Source organism: Cetorhinus maximus, chromosome 8 (assembly GCF_964194155.1).
Source record: "Cetorhinus maximus chromosome 8, sCetMax3.hap1.1, whole genome shotgun sequence".
Classification (NCBI taxonomy): domain Eukaryota; kingdom Metazoa; phylum Chordata; class Chondrichthyes; order Lamniformes; family Cetorhinidae; genus Cetorhinus; species Cetorhinus maximus.
Window position 1 is genome coordinate 89,172,634 of NC_135886.1, and position 17,257 is coordinate 89,189,890.

The 17,257-nt window shown below is 46.0% G+C and overlaps 1 non-coding gene across 1 annotated transcript; it reads right to left on the reverse strand.

The window, feature by feature from the left end:
- Positions 1–7,071: 7,071 nt before the first annotated feature.
- On the reverse strand, positions 7,072–7,178 carry LOC144684116 (U6 spliceosomal RNA). Its single transcript, XR_013577401.1, has one exon. It is a non-coding gene; the product is annotated as a U6 spliceosomal RNA (small nuclear RNA).
- Positions 7,179–17,257: the final 10,079 nt, after the last annotated feature.

The window sequence follows — 17,257 nt, forward strand, 5'->3', positions numbered from 1 at the left end:
GTGTCTCCAGCTGCACTCGACTCCATCAAGACAACAGAGAACAGAATTCCTTCCATGGCAGCCTTTTTGGAGCTGCCTGGGCTATTTTTAAACCAGCCGACAGGCCCCCGCTCAGCCCTTCCCAATCAGTGAGGAACCGCATTTTATGTGCCTTAATTGGCCCACCAGTGTAAAATTGCGGCCGGGGGCTGATTGCGGGCGGTGGGTGTTTCCCGGTCGCTCCCGCTCCCACCCACGCCCCCCCCCCCCCCCACCCCCCCCCCACCGACCTCAAAGTCAGCCCATGATCTTATTGACTGGTGGAGCAGGCTCCGGGGCCGAATGACCTACTCCATTCCTATTTCTTATGTTCTTTAAGTTACTTGTCCTCAAAACTTAACTCTTTAAGTCATGGCATCATTCTGGTGAACCTGCACTGTACCCTCTCTAAAACCAATGTCTTCTTCCTGAGGTGCAGTCCCCAAAACTGTTTGCAGTACTCCAGGTGGGATCTGATCAAGGCTGTGTACAACTGAATTGTACCTTCCTCCTCTGTAACTCAATCCCCTTGGGATAAGAACTAGCATTCCATTAGCCTTTCTGCTTATTTTATGTATCTGTAGACTAGATTTGCATGATTTGGTGGATGTAGATACCCTAATTATTTTGTTGTTCCATTGTTTCTAATCTTTCACCATGAAAAAGATATTCAAATTTGTTTTTTTCTAGGTTTCCCATGTGGATGAATTCAGTTCTCACAGTTTTATCTACTCAATTAATCTCCTATGTCCCTTCATAACTTTATTGTGCCATGTAAATTAGTGTAATCTGCCAACTTGGTAAACAACACTCTTATTCCTTCATCTAAATAATTGATATTTATATTGCAAAGCTGAAGCCCCAAGTACAGATCCCTGGGGAACATCACTAGTCACACTCTACTAATCAGAGTACACTATCTCCCAACCATTTGCCAATCCGAGCTAATAGAATAAAAATCAGGTGGGTTCTACAGATGGTAGATGATGTGATCTGTCAGGTTGCCACCTGGTCTGTATAGATGGAAATTCCCCCCACCCCTCCTGAAATGCGTAACTTAACTAAAAAAACATGCACAAACATATCAATGTGCTCAATAATATTAGCCAACTCATTTGATGGGACATCCATGAGATCAGGTAAAAAGTTGGCTTTACACCTTGCCCAGTATTACTCTCCATTCATTTCAACAGAGATTAGAATCAGGGTGTAAAACCCTGTCAGTTTTCCAGCTGGTGGGCTAAGGTGAGGGACCCCCCCATTGAGTTAGTATATGATCAAGCAAATGCCACATAAACAAAACTACAACAGCAACTATATTATCTAAACCCTACTGTAAAACTTGAAAAGAGAACTTGAATAAATCTTTAAAAGCCTGCCAATCTATTTAGGTTGCACAATAAACATAAATGTTATCCAGAAAATAATAAAAATGGGTATACTTGAGCTATGTGTTTATAATTTAAATCAAAACAGTCATCACGGTAGTTTGAAAATAATCTCTGCATGTGTTGAAAACTAATTTTTTTGCAATTGTCAAAAGGTTAATTATAACACAGGAGTTCCAATATTTTGATAAGGCCTGTAAAATCCGATTGATTTCTGTGCTTTCATTAGGAAGGAGTTGCCTGTGGCAGCTTTGGTCCAATGATTGAATAAATTTTTCCTTATTGCACAAGGTAGTAATGGCGAGGCTACATATTCTCAGAGGTTTGTCAGTACCCTGCAAGAGCCTTGCACAGGGAATCAGCTTATAGGAAATCTGCTGCTGATAGCCTGGCAATTATAATTTAAAAAGGTTTGGATCTGTATTTTTGCCCAGTGTTTTTGTTTTCGGGGGAAATTCCATTCTAAAAAGGCATTTCTTTTCTGCTGTCATTTTGCAGACTGGCATTTAAATGTCATGTATTTGAGTAATTTTATGAAAAGCCCAGCTCGCAGCATATATCTGTCACTCCAAACTAGCAGAGGAAAACTAAGTGTGGAAACGCATTAAGAATTTGTACTCAATAATTAATATGACATGAAATGGTAAAAGTCATCCTCATTTTTAATCATATTAACAGAGTTACAAATGAAAATAAAAACAAGGAAGAAGGATTTGCCAGAAAAAAGCATTGGGAAATAACAGATATTAAGCAAATGAAATTGATGAGAAAAAAAGCACTGAGCATCAAAAATCTGCAGTCCCCATAACTCCAGCAGAAGTAGAGTGGAGGGGCTCTGATCAGGATACAGATACTCAAGTTGTGACTTTTCATCAGAGTTTCTGAATGGTCTTGTGAGGGTGAAACCTCCATCCAAGCCAATTGTCATTGTTGAAGGTGAAGCTGCTGAGGAGGCAAAAGGTTTCCTAGGCTAAGAGTTCTTATGTCGCAAACATGGCACTGAATTGGCAGGCTTGTATGTGAAGTGACATCAAATGACAGAAGTAAGCGCTAATTTGAGGGTTCCGGTTTGGAATTAGGACCTCAAAGAAGTTTAGCAAGAAGGATTTTTTTTTTTGTCGAGTGACAAGTTGTAAACTCTTTCCTGGTGGGAGTGATTCTGCCAGAGGTTCTTGCTTTTCCCAATGGATAAGTGCCAGAGATGTGCCCCTACTGAACCTGGTGCCCACCTAGACTATTTAAATTTGGAATCCCCCCTTCTCCTCCTGACCCCACAACTTTGTCAGTCTTTCAGGTTCCCTACTCCCGAAAAAAAATGATCTGAGACAATAGATTTGAATGTTTAAGTGCAAATTTGTCTCCATTATTTTAACTAAGATGTTATTGCATTTAAAAAAGGGTTAAGTTTCCACTAAGCGTGATGAAGAGTAAAATGTCAAACTAGCCATTTGTACCTGTTTCCCTGTTTTGCATTGTCAAGGTCAGGGTGGCTGGACAGGGTGTCACAGAGGGAGTGGTCCCTATGAAATTCTGACGGGGGGTTGAAAGGAAGATGTGTTTGGTTGTGACATCGTGGTGGAATTGGCGGAAATGAGTCATCACATCGCTGAACACTACCGTTCAGTCTGCATGCTTACCATTTTAATTCTCTGTCTCACTCTCACTTTCCATTCTCGCCATGCTGCACTATTCCAAAGAAGCTGAAAATAAACTTGAGGAACATGAGAACATAAGAAATCGGAGCAGGAGTAGGCTATTCAGCCCCTCAAGTCTGCTTCGCCATTCAATAAGATCGTGGTTGATCTGATTATGACCATAACTCCACTTTCCTGTCTACCCTCCATAACCATTGACTCCCTTGTCAATCAAAAATCTGTCTAACTCAGCCTTTGATATATTCAATGACCCAGCCTTCAACACTCACTGAGGAGGAGCAATCCAAACGGGAATGACTGTCTAAGAGAAGAAATTCCTCTTCATTTCCATCTTAAATGGGAGAACCCTTATTTTGAAATTGCTACCACCAGTTCTACATTACCCCACAAGAGGAAGCATCATCTCAGCACCCGCCCTGTCAAGCCCGCCTCAGAAACTTATATGTATCAATAAGGTCACCTCTCATTCTCCTAAACTTCAATGAGTATAGAAGCAACATTTTTTTTAACTTCATTCTTTCATGGGCTGTGGACATCACTGGCAAGGCCAGCATTTGTTGCCCATCCCTTGAATGACTTGGTTGGCCAATGCAGAAGGCAGTTAAGAGTAAACTACATTGCTGTGGGTCTGGAATCACATATAGGCCAGGCTGGGTGAGGATGGCAGATTTCCTTCCCCAAAGGACATTAGTGAACCTAATGGGTTTTTACGACAGTCGACGATATTTCACCATCACTGAGACTAGCTTTATATTCCAGATTTCTTAATTGAATTTAAACTCCACCAACTGGAATTCAAATCCATGTCCCCAGAGCATTAGTCTGGGGCTCTGGATTACTAGTCCAGTGACACTACCAGTACATCACCATCTCCCCCTAATCCCAATCAACCTTTCCTCATATAACAAACTTTTCTTGCCAGGAATAAGGCTAGAGAAACTTCTCTCAACTGCTTCAAATGAAAGGATGTCCTTAAGCAAAACGCAGCACTTTGATTAGGCACTTCCCAGCCTTCCAGGCTCAACATCGTGTTCAAAAGTTTCAGATCAAAATTATTGCTCCTATTTTTCCAGACAGCAGCTAAAGTAATGGTTCTGCTCTCGCCATTTACACCTGCTCTAGACCCATCTTTTGTTGCATTACCAGCCCTTTTTGCCTGCACCATTATCCCTTTGGCCATTTAAAGTACTCTTGTCTTCCACCCTATCACAGACCTTCTCTTCTGCACTTTCCTCCTCTCCCTGTTCCTTTTCCCTGCCTCCGTACCTACTTATAACCTATTAGATCTGTATCATTTTCCAGTTCTGATAAAAGGCCACAGAGTTTAACATTAACTCCTTTCTCTCACCACAAACACTGCCTCACCTCCTGAGCATTTCCAGCATTTTCTGTTGATATTTCAGATTTTCAGTTTCCACAGTATTTTGCCTTTGGGATATTTTTCAGTCAGGTTTCTAGTCAACATAAAACTGTTAATAATTCAGCACGATTTAGCAGTCTTTGCCATTGAAGCCACAGGATATCTGGGTCAAAGTTTTTAGCATGGCATGCGGGCGCACGCCAGACACGCCCAAGCATGAAATAAAGCGCGTTGACGCTGGCCAAGCGTGCCGATGTCAATGCGTACTCTTGCGATATTTCGGTAGGTGGACACGCGATGAAGACGGAGGTGTGCCCGCCATTAATTAAGTGGCCAGTTAAGGCCCTTGAGACAACAATTGTCTCAGAGTTTATGTGCCAGTGCGATTTTCAGGCTTTCGCACGCGCTAAATGGGCAGGCGGGCAGGCCACAATTTCAAAAACCTCATCCATGGGCGGGATAAGAGGGGTCAGTGGGCTCGCTAATGTGAATAGTTTGGAGTTTAGCATATAACTTTCTGCTGCTTGTTTGTGTGAACAGGGCATCTTCATTTCACTTTACAGCTGCATTGACAGAAATAAGAGGCTTCAGTTCAGGACTCAGTGTTGTTTACCAAGCCCCCGGAGGATTCATACCACCTGGGGCCTTCCAGGTATCAGACAGCCTTCCCTTACCCTGGTAATAGGGATTGCGGTCTCTACTGGAGGCACCTCCTCTGAGGAGGGCCAAAAGAGGGAGGAGGCCAGGTGTCCCCTATTCAGTCTCCAGGGGAGGGACCTGTGGGAGGAGAGGCACAGGGGGCACAGGGCCAACAGGAAGTGCAAGGCGGAAGGGGTCGCAGAAGACGCCATTATCCTGCTGCCAGGGTTTACAGGTGGCGATGCAGCTACCTCAATATGTCTGATGTGCAATGCCGAAGGAGGCTCCACCTCTCAAGGGAGTCAGTGACCTCCATCTTCCAGATGATCGACCCTGAGATCAGCTCCGACTGTGTGAGTGGTCACCCCATGCCAGTGGCTCTGAAGGTCATGGTGGCCCTCAACTTCTATGCCTCTGGCTCCTTCCAGGGCTCAGTGGGGGACCAGTGTGGATTCTCCCAATCACCTGTCCACAGTTGCATCAAGCTGCTGACAAATGCTCTGTTCAGGTGGGTATTGACTTTCATTCACTACCACATGGGCAAGGCAAGCCAGGCAGAGCAAGTCAGAGGCTTTGCAGCGATTGCTGGGTTCCCCCTGCATCCAGGATGCAATTGATTGCACACATTGGGCCATCAAGGTGCCAGCGAGTGAACTGGGTGCCTTCCTCAACAGGAAGAGCTTCCACTCCAGGAATGTGCAGATAGTGTGTGATCACAGGATGCAGGTTCTGCAAGTCTGTGCAAGTACCCAGGCAGCTCCCATGACGTGTATATCCTGAGACACTCCCAGGTGCCGAGGCTCTTCCGTGCTCCAGCCCATCTGGATGGGTGGATGCTGGGTGACAAGGGCTATCCCCTCAAAAGGTGGCTCATGACGCTTCTCTACCACCCAAGAACAGAGGCCGAGCAGCAGTACAACAGGAGCCATGCCTCCACAAGGGCTGTGGCAGAGAGAATCATAGGTTTTCTCAAGATGCGCTGGACCATTCAGGGGTCCACTGCAATAACCCCCCAGATTGTGTGGCACTGATGTTGGCTGCATGCTGCGCTCTCCACAATCTGGCACTGGAAAGTGGGGGACGCAGTGGAGGAAGAAGATCTTGACGCTGCTGCTCTGGAATAAGACAATGAGTCCTGTAGCGTGTCAGAGGATGAACATGGTCAGGAAAATGCTGAAGGCATAGACACTGACCCGGACAACCTCCAGGGAGGCAGGGACACCTGGGAGGCTTTTATCCAATGCTCCTTCAGCTAGCCGACCAAATAAGAGCCACCACCATATGCCAGGGCTGCAGACTCCATACTCGATACCTGACAGGACCAGTTCCTTGGTCAGCAACATACAGTATGTTCCATTTCAACAAAGTTTAAGAAGAAACACGTCCATCATATCATGGCTTACCCTGCACCCGCAGAACAAATGAAACATCCAGAGGCCAGTTGCACAAAAACACATTTAATTAAATAGTGCCTGGCATACATTCTACAAATTGACACTGAGAGGTGTTTTCCATCACACCAATAAACACTGGACTGAAAAATGAGGGAAACAAATATCACCCGTGATCAGGCCATGTTGCGATTAAGGTGCTTTACGTTTTTGCTTGCGGGTGCTACGTCTAGGTGCCCCCCGCTTGCTGGCACCGGCATTGGAGGCAGCCTGCTCACTCTGCTGTCCTGTTAGCCTTGTTGATTTTGGCAGGCATCCTCTGGCCCATGGAACCTGTACTGGCCCCGCCTGGGAGGGAGTGGCCAGGGCCACAGCTGGCATCTCCCCTGTCGCCAAAGCCTCACCAGATGCCATGGTCACTGGCAAAGAGGCGGAGGAGCTACTGGCCTTATCCGGAGCACCCTGAGAGGAGCCCACAGAGACGACAGGAGGTGTGTGCGCCAACATGAAGTCGCTCTGAACCTCCCTGCTCACTATTTTTTTTTTGGGTGATATTGACTTTAATTAAAACGCGTTTCATCCCAAGGAGTGACGTGAGCGCTTGGCCACAGGCAGCGAGTTCTGAATTTAAACGCTTCACGAATTTGTGTGTCATCCTTACGCAGGGGCCATGCTAATCTTCTCTGCATCGTTCCAATTTTAGTATATGTGCTGCTGAAGCGAGCACAATCCTTGCTCACTAGTGATGGATGGGCACCTAGCTGGGATACTGGGTGCCCAATCCATCTACCACACTGACACTTACCACCTGAGGTCATTGCCGGTGTGAGGGCTTGCAGGTCCGAATGCATCCCCTGGAACCCCTCATTCAGCTCTTGGAGGAGCATCTCCATGAGAGTTGCCGCTCTCTCCATGGAGGAGACAGTGCACTCAGCCATGAGGGTCAACGCTGTGCTCACACTCTGCAAGGATTCCTCCACAACAGAGACCACGGCACGCATTCCCTCATGTATCTCTGCCAGATCCTCGCGCACACCCTGCTGGACATCCAGCATCTGCTGCCTCAGCGACGACTTCAGAGGCCCATCAACAGCCATTGACTGAGCATTGTCCTGGTCCCCAGCTGTCCTGTGACTGCCGGCACCCTGGGCACTCCCTGCCTCCGCCTGCCGCTCAAGCGAGTGTGAAGTGCCCTCAACAATGTGCATCGAGATAGTAGCCAGCGATCTAATGCCCACCGAGGTGCTGGTGCCTGCTTGAGAGAGCAGATGTGACATAGGTGCCTTCTGATTGGTGTTGTCCTCAGGGTTCAGTGATGGGCCTTCAGGCTTCTCATCCCGAAGTGCTGCTGGTGAGCCTAAAAGGAACAACAAGGACATGTCATCAGTTGAAGTCATTACACTGTTACTGTGCATGCCTGGAACCTGGATCAAGGTGCTCTCGTCTTTCCATTATCAATGGGGATTCCAGGTTCGAGGCTGACATCAATATAGAGGCTACACTGGAATGGTTGCAATTACTGACATGCTCACCTCAGTGCACTGCACTCTTACCTCCCTGTGGCACCCCAACCTCTCCGCGGCCGCTTGACCTAGGCACATGGCGCCTCTCCAGCTCCAGGCAGTTCTGCTCATAGAGCGAGGATTAGTATATGTGGTGGACCCCACACATACATTGTGCATTGTTATGGGATGTTTTCTCCAGAAAGGGCAGAGGAGCATTGATTAGTCCTCTCTCTACCTGCAGCGCCATTGAAGCTTGGCCAACCCCACCTGAGGAACACATCGCAGGGCTCAGTTGATTCAGTGACTCTAGAGCCGCAAGGCACTCAGTCCAAGCAGCAAGGGCTCACTCTCTTGGCCAGCTCCTGCCTCACTGACATTTGCCACTCATACTCTAACACCTCTGGGGTCCACGGGCGTATAGGTAGATCTTAACTGTTCTGCAAAGTGACCCATGCCAACAAGGTACTCACCCTTCCCGATCGCAGGAGATCATTGAAGCGCTTACGGCGCCTCACCACATTGTGGCTGCTGACCCTGGATGCCACCTCCTCCCAGGCCTTTTTGGTGAGGTGGGGGGGCCTCCTCCTCCCGCCCCTGGGGACAAGGATTTCTCCCTGTACTACCACCTCCTCCAGGAGGGCAGTGAGGCACTTAACTGAGAAACGCCGGGCCGACTGCCCCGCCGACCTGTCCTCCCGCCTGATGTGTCCACCCGCAACGCTGTCCATCATTACTTCCGTGTCCTTTGGTGGCAGCCTTCCAAGGGCTGCTGAGGCCGCATTTGAATCGGCCGCCGGATCACCATTGGACCCGGCAGACATTGAACACCTGCCCCCGCCTGCCCGTTCATGCTCATTCCGCAGCGGCGTCTTATGCTCGGTGGGCCTTAATTGACCTGCCCACGTAAAATCATGGTGTGCTGCCAAACGCAGCCAACGGTCGGCTTGCCAACCTCCCCCACCCGCCCCCGCCATTCCCTCATGCCAAGGGCAAAATTCTGCCCCTGGTGTGGGAAATAGAAACATCGCATTCATGCAGTAAGCAATGGCACCTATGATCATTTGTAATTTATGTACTATTTACTCATATCATATTTATTAACTGTACCTGTTTAGGTATTTAAAACAGGCAAAATAAGCATCCTCTGCTACCAGGCAATGTGCCTTTTGAAATTTATAACATAAGTAAAAATCAATCTGATAAGAAGTGAAAAAAAGATAGAACATTAGCAATAAAAGCAAATCATTGCCACAAAGCAACTGCCCAGTATCCTTTGGAGTAAGGATTTGGCTAAAATGCACCTCCTTAAGATTTTGTCTTAGCTCAGCATACAATACCTTTAGGAAAATACTGACACTGAGAATCAAATCAAATGTTAAATCTCTGGAGGAACGATGACATGTTAGTCATTCTACTTTTCTTTATCTAGGAATGGCTGTCAACTTCCGTGTGCATACCTCTGCAACTGAGATATGTACTTGCCCTCATGTATCACCACCACACAGGGGCAAGATATTGAGATTATTTGCAATTTGTTTTTGAGCATTATGAGTGCCCTTAGAGCTCCACAATGTCAATTGCAGCATATATGCATATTTGTGGGCGAATCACACCGGACGCCATGTTGGCGAGGGTATTAGTGAGGGTACAGTGAACATGCAACTCTGATTTAATGCCAGCAGTGCCATTTTGTAACCTAACACTCCAGCTACTTTCCTCTCTTATCATATGTTCAGCAGGAGGAAGGAACCCCCACAAGTGCGATATAAAGGGATCATCAATAACTTATGGGTTAGTTACTGGCTGATTTCTTTTGGCTGTTGTTTTGATTCTACAAGTGTTTGATGCTTCTAGAGTTGTTTCAAGTTGAAAAAGTCTACAGGGAGTGGTTGACAGGTACTGAAGGATGTTGTTCTGACTTTAAGAGCTAAGAACATAAGAAATAAAAGCAGGAGTAGATCAGAGACCCACTCCGCCATTCACTATGACCACAGCTGAGCTTCTGCCTCAGCTCCAATTTCCTGCCCACTCCACAAATGCCTTAATTTCCTGAGAGATAAAATAAAAGCTGCCTATCTCAACCTGAAATATACTCAATAATGGAGCATCCACAACCCTCTGCGGTAGAGAATTCCAATGATTCAAAGATTCAGTCATTCCTCTGAGTGAAGAATTTTCACCTTATCTCTATTACAAATGATTGACCCCATATCCTTTGGTTGTGCCCCTGTGTTCTAGATTCCCCAGCTGGGGAAACAACCTCTCAGTGTGTAGCCTGTGAAGCTCCTTCAGAATCACCTCTCATTCTTTTAAATTCCAAAGAGTATAGGTCCAATTTATTCAGGGTGTCATCATAGGACAATTGTCTCAACACAGAAACTAATCAAGACCATAAGACCATAAGACATAGGAGCAGAAATTAGGCCATTTGGCCCATCGAGCCTGCTCCGCCATTCAATCATGGCTGATAAGTTTCTCAACCCCATTCTCCTGCCTCCTCCCCATAACCTTTGATCCCCTTACCAGTCAAGAACCTATCTATCTCGGTCTTAAATACACTCGATGACTTGGCCTCCACAGCCTTCTGTGACAATGAATTCCATAGATTCACCACTCTCTGGCTAAAGAAATTTCTCCTCATCTCTGTTCTAAAAGGTCTCCCCTTTACTCTGAGGCTGTGCCCTCGGGTCTTAGTCTCTCCTACTAATGGAAACATCTTCCCCACGTCCACTCTGTCCAGGCCTTTCAGCATTCTGTAAGGTTCATTCAGATCCCCCCTCATCTTTCTAAACTCCATCGAGTATAGACCCAGAGTCCTCAAACGTTCCTCATATGTTAAACCTTTCATTCCTGGGATCATTCTTGTGAACCTCCTCTGGACCCTCTCCAGGGCCAGCACATCCTTCCTGAGATATGGGGCCCAAAATTTCTCACAATATTCAAATGTGGTCTGACCAGAGCCTTATAAAGCCTCAGCAGCACATCCCTGCTTTTATATTCTAATCCTCTCGAAATAAATGCCAACATTGCATTTGCCTTCCTAACTACCGACTCAACCTACAAGTTAACCTTAAGAGAATCCTGGACTAGGACTCCCAAGTCCCTTTGCATTCCAGATTTCTGAATTCTCTCCCCATATAGAAAATAGTCTATGCCTCTATTTTTCCTACCAAAGTGCATGACCTCACACTTCCCCACATTGTATTCCATCTGCCACTTCTTTGTCCATTCTCCTAACCTGTCTAAATCCTTCTGCAGCCTCCCCGCCTCCACCTATCTTTGTATCATCTGCAAACTTAGCCAGAATGCCCTCAGTTCCTTCATCTAGATCATTAATGTATAAAGCGAAAAGTTGTGGTCCCAACACTGACCCTTGTGGAACTCCACTAGTCACCGGCCGCCATCCTGAGAAGGACCCCCTTATCCCCACTCTCTGCCTCCTGCTAGACAGCCAATCTTCTATCCATGCTAGTACCTTGCCTCTAACACCATGGGCTCTTATCTTACTGAGCAGCCTCCTGTGCGGCACCTTGTCAAAGGCCTTCTGGAAGTCCAAGTAGATAACATCCATTGGCTCTCCTTTGTCTAACCTACTCGTTACCTCCTCAAAGAACTCTAACAGATTTGTCAGGCATGACCTCCCCTTGATGAAACCATGCTGTCTTTGCCCTATTTTACCATGCACTTCCAAGTATTCTGAAATCTCATCCTTAATAATGGACTAAAATCTTACCAACGACTGAGGTCAGGCTAATCGGCCTGTAATTTCCCGGCTTTTGCCTCACTCCCTTCTTTAACAGGGGGGTTACATTAGTGATTTTCCAGTCCTCTGGGACCCTCCCTGACTCCAGTGATTCCTGAAAGATCACCACTAACGCCTCCACTACCTCTTCAGCTATCTCCTTCAGAACTCTGGGGTGTAATCCATCTGGTCCAGGTGATTTATCCCCATTCAGACCTTTCAGTTTTCCTAGTACCTTCTCTTTGGTAATGGCCACTGTACTCACCTCTGCCCCCCGACTCTCTTTCATTTTGGGGATGTCACTCGTGTCTTCCACCGTGAAGATTGATGCAAAGTACCTATTCAGTTCCTCCACCATTTCTTTGTTCCCCACTACTACTTCTCCAGCGTTATTTTCCAGCGGCCCAATGTCCACTTTTGCCTCTCTCTTACCCTTTATATATCTAAAAAAAACTCTTGCAATCTTCTTTTATATTACTGGCTAGTTTACCCTGATATTTAAACTTCTCCCTCCTTATTTCTTTTTTAGTTGTCCTCTGTTGGTCTTTGTAGGCTTTCCAATCCACTGACTTCCCACTGCTCTTTGCCACGTTGTATGCTTTCTCTTTAGCTTTTATGCTGTCCCTGACTTCCCTTGTCAGTCATGGTTGCCTTGTCCTCCCTTTAGCATGCTTCTTCTTCTTAGGGATGAATTTTTGCTGTGTCTCCCAAATTACTCCCAGAAACTCCTGCCGTTGCTGTTCCACTGTCTTTCCTGCTAGGCTCATCTCCCAGTCAATTCTGGCCAGCTCCTCCCTCATGCCTCTGTAGTTACCTTTATTCAACTGTAATACCGTTACATCTGATTCCAGCTTTTTCCTCTCAAATTGCAGGGTAAATTTTATCACATTATGGTCACTTCCTCCTAAGGGTTCCTTCACCTTAAGCTCCCTTATAAAATCTGCCTCATTACACATCATTAAATCTAGAATTGCCTGTTCCCTAGTGGGCTCCACCACAAACTGATCCAAAAAGCCATCTCATAGACATTCCACAAATTCCTTTTCTTGGGATTCACTGCCAACCTGATTTTCCCAGTCTACCTGCATATTGATATCCCCCATGATCACTGTAACCTTGCCTTTCTTACACGCCTTTTCTATCTCCTGGTGTATCTTGTGCCCCACATCCTAACTACTGTTTGGAGACCTGTACATAACTCCCATTATGGTTTTTTTACCTTTGCGGTTCCTCAACTCTACCCACCACAGATTCTACATCATCTGACCCTGCGTCATTTCTTGCTATCGATTTAATTTCATCTCTTACTAACAAAGCAAACCCACCCACTCTGCCAACCTGCCTATCTTTTCGATAGGATGTATATCCTTGGATATTTAGCTCCCAGTCCTGATCCCCCTGCAGCCATGTCTCCGCGATACCCACCACATCATACCTGCTAATTTCAATCTGCGCCACAAGCTCATTTACCTAATTTTGTATACTGCGTGCATTCAGATACAACACCTTTAGTCCTGTATTTTCCAACCCCCTTTTCATTGTCATCCCTTTATCTGATGTGCTTGAAGTTAGTTTCCTAGCCCTTTCCAAACACTCTGTCCTATTTTGTGTTCTGGAGACTTTAATAGCCTCTCCTGGGCTCTCCTTCCTTTTCAGTTTTTTCATAATTTTCCATGAAGTTGAATCCACCCCCCCACATGCTAACCTGCTGCTTTGTTTCCCATTATTCATACTTCTTGGAGTTTTACCCTTCCCTTCCCCCCAATTTCTAGTTTAAAGTCGTGTTGACCTCCCTATTTACCCTTTTCGCTAGAACATTGGTCCCAGATCGGTTCAGGTGGAGACCGTCCCAACAGTACAGATCCCTCCTGTTCCAATACTGATGCCAGTGACCCATGAAATAGAACCCCTCTTTCCTGCACCACTCCTTTAGCCACGTTTTTACTTCCCTTATTCTCGCGTCCCTATGCCAATTTGCACGTGGCTCGGGTAGTAATCCGGAGATTATAAACCTTGAGGACCTGTTCTTTAATTTAGCTCCTAGTTCCTGATAATCCCCAAACAGGTCCTCTTTCCTAGTCTTACCTATGTTATTTGTCCCGATGTGGACCACAACAACTGGATCCTCCCTCTCCTTTCAAAATCCTTTCAAGCCGGTCAGAGATGTCCCTCACCCTGGCACCGGGCAGGCAACATAGCATGCGGGACTCTCGATCCTGCTTACAAAGGGTGCTATCAATTCCCCTAATTATGGAATCCCCTACAACTACCACTTGTCTTTTTGCTTCCCCCTCTTGAATGACCTCCTGTGCCACGGTGCCGTGGTCAGCTGGCTCATCCTTCCTACAGCCCTGTTCCTCATCCACACAGGGAGCAAGTACCTCGTACCTGTTGGACAAGGTCAAGAGCTGAGGCTCCTCTGTTCCTGAACATAGGATCCCTCTACCTGCCTCACTTGCAGTCACACCCAGCTGACCCTGGCCACTGACCGAATTTGAGGTACTTAATCTACCGGGTGTGACTGCCTCCTGAAACAAAGCGTCCAGGTAACTCTTCCCCTCCCAGATGTGCCGCAGCGGCGTCTGGAGCTCGGACTCCAGCTCATCAATTCTGAGCCGGAGTTCCTCCAGCAACCAACACTTGCTGCAGATGTGGTCACTGCGGCTCGCAATGGGATCTGCCAGCTCCCACATCATACAGCTACAGCACATCACCTGCCCAGCCATCTCTACTTAGTTAATTAATTTATTAATTAGCTTTGCAGTGTTTTTTTTTTAAATTTTGTGTAGATTTCCTACTAACCAATCAGGTCACAGCTTTCCAGTGACGTCACTTTTTCAGTTTTATCCTCTGTCTCTGCCACTCTCCTCGCGCTCATTTATCCTGTGTCTCTGCCACTCTCCTCGTGCTCTTTTGTCCTGTGTGATCAAGTGATCATTTGCAGTACCATCTCCAAAACAAATATACCCTTCCTTAAATATAGAGACCAAAATGGTGCAGATTACTCTAGGTCTGGTGTCAACAAATCCCTATACAATTGTAGCAAGACTTCCTTATTCTTGTACTTCAATGCCCTTGCAATAAAGGCTAACATGCAATCTGCATTCTTAATTACTTGCTGTACCTGCATGATAACTTTGTGCATTCCTTTTTAAGAGTGCACCCAAGTCTCTCTGAACATCAACATTTATTTTCACACTTTTTAAAGTATTCTGCTTTACTATTCTTGCTACCGAAGTGATAACTTCATAGTTACCCACATTATATTCCATCTACCACTGTGTTGCTCACTCACTTAACCTGTCAATATCTCTTTACAATGTCTTTATGTCCTCCTCACAGCTTACATTCCCACCCAGCTTTGTATTGTCAACAAGTTGGATAAATTACTCTTGGTCTCTTGTTTAAGTGATTAACATATGTTGTAAATGGCCGAGATCCAGCATTGATCTTTGTGGCAGTCCACTAGTTACAGCCTGCCAACTTGAAAATTCCACATTTATCCCTATTCTCTGCATCCTGTCCGTTGACCAACCCTCCATCAATATTAATCGAGTACCCCCAATGCCATGAGACCTTATCTTGTGTATTCAATTTTTGTGTAGCACTTTATTGAATTCCTTTTGAAAATCTATGTATACCACATCTACTGGCTCCCCTTTTATCTATTCTACTAGTTCCATGGAACACTAAATGACTTGGTGAATGATCAGATGTCATACAGAGCAGGATAATTTGCTGGAATAGGGAGGAGTAAGGGGAGAAGGACTCTCAGCAGGGCACCATATGTGCCCCAGGTGTTCAGGGAGCAATTCCACTTGAATTCCAGTGGGGAACAATGTGGGAATCCTTTGCACCTCAGTAAAGATGTCCTCACTGAAATCTGCTATCTCTTATTGCCACAAGTACAATTCTTCTGTTTGGGCTTGTTCCAGGCTGGGCTGGAGATATTTGCAACATTTCACAGTTTGGCATCCTCTAAGGTTATTAAGGCTCTCTGTTCATTGGCAGCTAACTACAATTCATTCTCTCTTACCAGAAATAAGCAGATGAAGTGAGCACAAGACTACCTGAAGATCATCTCCTTTCCCACTGTGCAGGATATCATTGACTGCTTGTAAATCGCTTTGTAGGAGCTGCATGTCAACTCTGACCGGTATTGTAACTGAAAGGGATTCCACTCCCTCGCTGTCTAGCTGCTATGCAATGATAGGCAGAGAATCTTGCAGGGCAATGTCTGGTATCCTGGCAGAAGTTATGGTGTGTTCATTCTGCACCAGTCTGCATCCAACCACCACAATGAAACAAAGGATCGCCACTGGTTGACAATGTGTTTCTGCTGAAATAGCCAATAACTTCAGTTCAAAGTCCATGCACAAATATACAGCACCCATGCATTGAGAGTGATGCTGCTGCATGAAATGTGATAGTACAGACCATTAGCATACTAAAACAACATTTCTGCTGCATAAGCCATGCTAGAACAGCCCTGCCTTACTCAGCAGAGCAGGTTGTCTGGATTGGTGGTGTGCTGCTGCATGTTACTGGGGAGCAGAAGCATGAGGAGGTGGAAGGGAAGTAAGTTCCTGCTACCCCCGGTTATGCCTCATCTTGTCCAGCAACAGAGAGGGAAATGTGTCAGTGAGTGTTGTGCAATCTGTTTGGGCAATGTGGCTGTCATGGTTGAATAGATACCAGTATGTGGAACCTGTGAGATGTGTGTGTGAAGTTTTCAGTAGTGCTAAGTATGTGAGGATGGGGTGCAGTATATGAATATGATGTATGCGACCTGATTGAGATTGTTGGTGGTGATGTGGGGTGTGGTAATTTGAGCAATGTCTGAGTCTTAACTATTTGTATGAGGACATTGAATTTCTTTCAGCACTGTATCCATGTTCTTGGGTGCTTGACCCCTTGTATTAAACACCTTGACCATCGGCTCCGACTGCCTTTTCAGCATGTGTCTGGAGGGCCTCCTCCCCTGTGGGGATACAGGATACCTCTCCTACATTCCATCTGCACCACCAAACCTTAGATAAGTATCTAAAAACCTTGGACCCCATTTTCTCCCATGTTGCGCCTTTCTTCAACGTTTCCCAGGCCAGATGCACTTCGTGCACAACCATTAGCAGCTGCACCAGCTACAATGCACTTCCGCTTTAAGAGGTGCAGGCTAGCTTTAAATGATGCTAGTCATTCATAATATTGTCCCCCTGTTGATGTGTCTAGTCAGTCAATGGCATGGTTATCCCTGTCTGCATGCTGAAATCATTGAAATGAGGAGGGAGCATGGTGCTGCTTGCATTACAATCAACAGACATGGGTTCATCACACATCACATTCCCCATACCTTCAGGGTCCACTGAATAAAGCACGTTAAATTTAGCAATATTTTGGACCTAGCCTGAACTAAATTCACTTTCTTCATTTCTACACTGAAGTTTCATTCATCAAGGAATACAGAGATAGTGCAGGAAAATGGTGTTGAGGTAGAGGATCAGCCATGATCTTATTGAATAGCGGAGCAGGCTTGAGAGCTGAATGGCCTTCTTCCTGCTC